This window comes from Micropterus dolomieu, linkage group LG12 (assembly GCF_021292245.1).
Source record: "Micropterus dolomieu isolate WLL.071019.BEF.003 ecotype Adirondacks linkage group LG12, ASM2129224v1, whole genome shotgun sequence".
Taxonomy (NCBI): Eukaryota; Metazoa; Chordata; class Actinopteri; order Centrarchiformes; family Centrarchidae; genus Micropterus; species Micropterus dolomieu.
The window spans coordinates 37,687,702-37,693,249 of NC_060161.1; the positions used below are offsets into that span (position 1 = coordinate 37,687,702).

The 5,548-nt window shown below is 41.7% G+C and overlaps 1 pseudogene; it reads left to right on the forward strand.

Moving 5' to 3' along the window:
• Positions 1 to 5,548, forward strand: part of LOC123980242 — a 22,092-nt pseudogene that overhangs the window by 12,603 nt on the left and 3,941 nt on the right.

The window sequence follows — 5,548 nt, forward strand, 5'->3', positions numbered from 1 at the left end:
ATCCAGACTCAGTCCAGGACAACACGGTCCACCAGTCACAGCGGAGACCTGCAGGACGATGGAGAACCAGAACCCGGACCGCAGGAGCCAAACAGCAGCCTCGTGCTCTGATAGCACCGATGTTCAGGTCAGTGTTCATGACTTCATCACGAGACTAAAGACACGAGGAAGAGTCTCGAGGGTCCGTGTATCATCCGTTCATTCTGTTGTTAGAGATCAGAGCCTGAAAACCCGCTCCAGGGTTTGTGTTGACGTGGTTTGATTTCCAAAGTGTCTCCGTGATTCCTGTTTTCATCTTGAAGAGAGGAAGCTGAAAGAAAAACTCACGAGCGTTTCTCTTTTCTTTGTTCCGGGAGTTTTCCCGCGCGGCGCATGCGCGGTGCAGCCCGTGTTGTGTCGGGAGCGCGCAGCAGAAACAATGCTGGTGAAAAGTGAAGCAGAGTCATTATATTTCCTCGTGTGTTGGTGAGTTTATCACAGTGACAAACAGTCTGCCTGCGTTATTATTCTCTGAATGACCTGAGATGAGCTGCAGTTACTTCAGCTGTTTCTAAACAACAATTTATTTGGACCCTTGTTTGTTTATTATGTCTCAGCTATGAGGCCACGAGGCATCAGTCGAGTGAAAGTAACCAAGTGCAACCTGCACAACAGGCTGTTGAAAAAGACATTTTAACACGATACTGTCTCCCTGATTCATAGGTGTTTCTAGACCCCTTTACTGGGTCACGTGCTCCTGTATTCATGCGCTGCGCCCCCCTAGTTAAGACCCCTTGGCATCGTTTTTGGACGTGTAGGGCTCCGCGGTGAAGTTAGCAACAAGACGGTGATTATCTGTGTCTCAGTCAAGGTTTAATGTTCGTTACAACTCTGGACTAATGCAGGATGGAAAGCAGTGGATTCACAGTGACTAACATGTTGATTAGTGGTGCAGACTGGACAATAAAAGTAAATAATAACCATCACGTATTCAGGAGGGCAAAAATGAGGCTGAAGCAGAACATACAAAAATATGAATTAATGATGAAGTTGAATAATTAATAAGCATCTTGTAAGTTTACGGTTATGTCAAATTTCAAATGGTGTCGTCTTTAAGTTTGTATTCGACGGAATACCTTATTATCTCATTTAAAATAACTGAAACATGTTTACGTGACAAAAGCTCCCTGTTTCTTTTTTTAATTGCCGCATAATTTGAAATTGAATTTAATAGCTTGAAAGTGAAATCCAATAAACGTAAAACTGAATATACTGATAATAAATATATAAATAATAAATATAATATATGCACCGAGGATAAAAACTACTGACGCCCTGTTCTGCAGGTCAGTCGCTGTGAGCCAGGCCCAAACACTCAACAATCTTTACATCTATTCATGGTCACATAATTGTTTAATCAGCTAATATATATCCTATGTTTGTTTTAATATCTGTAGTCACAGATCGCCTCCAGTAGTATCAGCAGCAACAACAGCAGCAACCCGTCAACAGCAACTGTTCCCTGTACGTTATGTCAACAGTGTTTGAAAGCTAGAGCTGGGTATTGGCTGTCAAGGTCCAGGTTGACGGGAGTTTGTTTGCTGCTGATCCACCTTGGACAGTTGGAAAAGCTAGAGCAGATAATAAATAAACACTGAAAGATGGGAAGGAAGTACAACCTTTAGATCTGGGGAAAGTTATTTGGTTGGTTATGATGCTCTCCACAGTGATTTTACATTTATGGCGCAGCACCTCAGAATCATTATAGAAACGTTCATGTTTGCCTTTTGTGTCTTCATTTTACAGCTTCTGACATTTATCTGTAGACATTAATATAAAAAATAGGCAACATGAGAAACCAGCTCCCTTCTGCACATTCAAATCCAAAAAGAAACATATCCTCATTATCTTAAAAGGACTAGTTTGCATCACTAATTTGCTTTACTAACCTCAGCTCCTCCACAGTCACCACCTTTTCCCAACAACCACTTTTTCAGACTCATCTGAAAACTGAAAAATAATTTACGATGTACCTGTCTGTAGGCTACAGGACAGAGCTGTAGGCTTCACCAGTTTACTCTAAGTTTTACCTGATGGTCTCAACATTGGACAAGTAGGCATCAATAAATTACAGCTGCCAGTTACTTTCTATAAATTGAGCTAATGTTCAGTTACATGCAGCCAAAAGACGCAGCCTACTCTATAAGATTTCCTGCTCAGCTGCACAGTCTGAGGGGAGGGGAGCTGTTAGCTAGCTTAGCGCAAACCGGCTTCACTTTTCCAGCAGTTGGGGAAACAACAGACAGACTTTTCTTGGTCTTCAGAAGCCAACACACCGTAACCAACACATACATTTACTGCCAGAATATTTTCCTCCGCTCGCGTTCACCGTCCTTTTCTGCCGCTCGGACAATCAAACACTCGCTACGCGCCTCCCGATTTAGAGTTACGGTGCACGCAGATGTCGTTTGAAGAACGAGGAGAGGAAGTGTTACCGTGCTTGCACAGCGTGTGAGTGAAAATTAGTAGCGCACTGATATGATAATGACTGTGGGAATTTTTAGTAGCGGCGGCCACAATCCAGCAGCGGCGCACCACCGCTCTTGAATGTATATAGGGGAAACATTGACATAACAATATGTTTCTGTATCGATATTTTGAGAACAGCCCTATTTAAATCCTTGTTCCATGTGCCCTTTCTATACTTTGAACACCTGCCCTTCCAAAGGTGTCTGCACGGCCCTGACCATTTGTTATGTTGTCGATAGTCTTCCTGAGATGACCAACGAGGATAATGGTGCCTGCAAGGCTAAACTGGGTTTGGTCAAGCTCACAAGTGAAGATCTGTTGTTGTGCTGTAGGAAATCAGACGTTCTTTTGAGCGGTGTTTATTTATCAAAAGGTGTAATTGTGTGTTCAAATGTAAATTGTATTGACACTGCTCATTGTGAAGCTCTCTGTGCTGTGTATGGTTGTATTGTGGGACTTGTGTATGAGGCAAGTAGATGAATACGACACGGGGGTTACTCTCCCCAGCCCTCTTCAACATGTATGAATGATTTATCAGAACAACTAAGGCTGCAGAACTGGCTGTATGATTGTTAATAATAATAATAATCCTTATTTGTAGAGCACTTTTCAAAAACAAGTTACAAAGTGCTTTAACAAGTGTAAAGAATAATATAAAAAAACAAGAACACTCTATTAAATGATTTGCATGCCAATGAGCTGGCTATTGTTTCTCCTAGCAGTGAAGGATTTCAACAGCTGCTGAATATATTTTTGATTATGGGGTCAAATGTGATGTGCAATACAATACTAAGAAGAGTGTTGTTTTTTTTTTAGATCGAGAAACACAGCTCCAACCACGCCACCTTTATCCAGTGAATGTTTGATATTTTCTATGAAAAAAAAACAATTAGCATTTTCCATGGAGTGTTCTGAAACCAAATTGCATTGAATGAAAGGAAAATGTAGTTGCATTCAAATGTGTTATTATTCGTTGGGAAATTAGTTTCTCTGTGACTTTTGACACTGTAGGTATGATGCTGATTGGTCTGTAATTTTCCACTTACAATGGATCTCTAATTTTGTATTCTGCGTAACTAGTTAGCATGCCGGAGTCTCGTTCGTTATCGGAATCTGTCAGCTCAAGTGCTAAATATTTGTAATCAAACAAAATACCTGGGGCACTTCTTCACATATCAGATGGCTGTGTTCAGACTGGCGCGCATCGATATTGACTGCCAGCTACTGACTATACAGAGTGCAAGCCTTCAGCTGCATTCTAACATTAACTTAGCTCTCCTTATTTGCTAGGCCCCTTGCATGCTGGCTAATAACTTTTTTAAGCTGGGTCTCCAACACTGACAGCGTTATGTTGGACAGATTTGTGCAGCGGTGTTCCATGAGTGAGAGAGGTACGGGTGAGAGAGAGAGGGGACGAGCGGGAGGAAGTGCTGCGTGAATGCTCTGCGGCGCTCTGCAATCAAATATGATTTTAAATAGGCTTAGGGGGGGGGGGGGAAATAAACGAAAATCAATCTGTGGCGGTCAGCGTTTATATTGTGGTGAGCCGCCACAAATACATGAACGCTGGTGTTGTACAATACCAGTCACCTCGTGGGAAGAATTGATATACCTGTCTTTTGTTTTTAAAAAGCGCCAGTGTTTTATTCATATTTTATTTGTGCTGTTGTATTTTAAGATGTGTTGTGTGTCTATAATGTTGTATGTCTTTCTAATGGAGAGTCTGAAAGTTGAACTGATTTATTCATGTCTGAAGTAGCATGGGACACTGTGAAAACAACATTCATATACTCTTAATTCTTATGCAGGACAATAGGCAATATAGCGTGTCTCACATTCACTTGTAAACAACATTTAACGATGGTTAATACGGTAATTTGATCATTATTGTATGTATACAGTTGTTCACCTGGTAGAGCAGCTGTAGAATAACAGACTGGAGCATAAAAGTTCACTGTTCTCACCCCCTGTTATGGCTCCTGTCAAAACTTCCAGGTAATTGTCATGTGATTGAACAAATCTTTGTCTTCTTAATAATGTTATTACAGCTTAAATGTATAAAGTCACACTATTACTCAAAATTAGATTTGACAAGATGTATTATAATTGCATTAAAAAATAACTACTTTTTGTTGTAAAAAAATTGCAGCATGAATGACTTCCGGTGTTGTGATGGAAACAGGTTTACACTGGTGCCATTAGTGTCAGCTGCTTCTGGATAGCTCGCTTCACCATGACCTCTCACTCACTGTCTTTCTCTCTGTATGTCTGTCTGTTGATGTAGAAACGAAGAAGAAGAGAGGCACTCAAACATCTCTGCTGTCAGCACTGTGGCAAATCCTTCTCAACATCTGGATCTTTAAAGATACATCGGATGCTTCACACTGGAGAGAAACCGTACAGCTGTGACCAATGTGGGAAGGCGTTCACTACATCAGGTGATCTAAAAATCCACCTACGTGTTCACACTGGAGAGAAACCGTACAGCTGTGACCAGTGTGGGAAAACTTTCACTCGAGCAGGTCACCTAAAAAAACACCAATTTGTTCACACTGGAGAGAAACCGTACAGCTGTGACCAATGTGGGAAAGCTTTCACTCAATCAGGTCACCTAAAAAAACACCAACGTGTTCACACTGGAGAGAAACCGTACAGCTGTGACCAGTGTGGGAAAACTTTTACTCGAGCAGGTAACCTAGAATCTCACAGACGTGTTCACACTGGAGAGAAACCGTACTGTTGTGACCAGTGTGGGAAAACTTTCACTACATCCAGTCACCTACAAAGGCACCGACGTATTCACACTGGAGAGAAACCGTACTGGTGTGAACAATGTGGGAAAGCATTCACTACATCGTGTCACCTAAAAGCACACCTACGTGTTCACACTGGAGAGAAACCGTACAGCTGTGACCAATGTGTGAAGGCATTCATTACATCAAGTGAACTAAAAATCCACCTACGTGTTCACACTGGAGAGAAACCGTACTGGTGTGAACAATGTGGGAAAATGTTTTCTCAGAGCAGTACCCTTAAACGC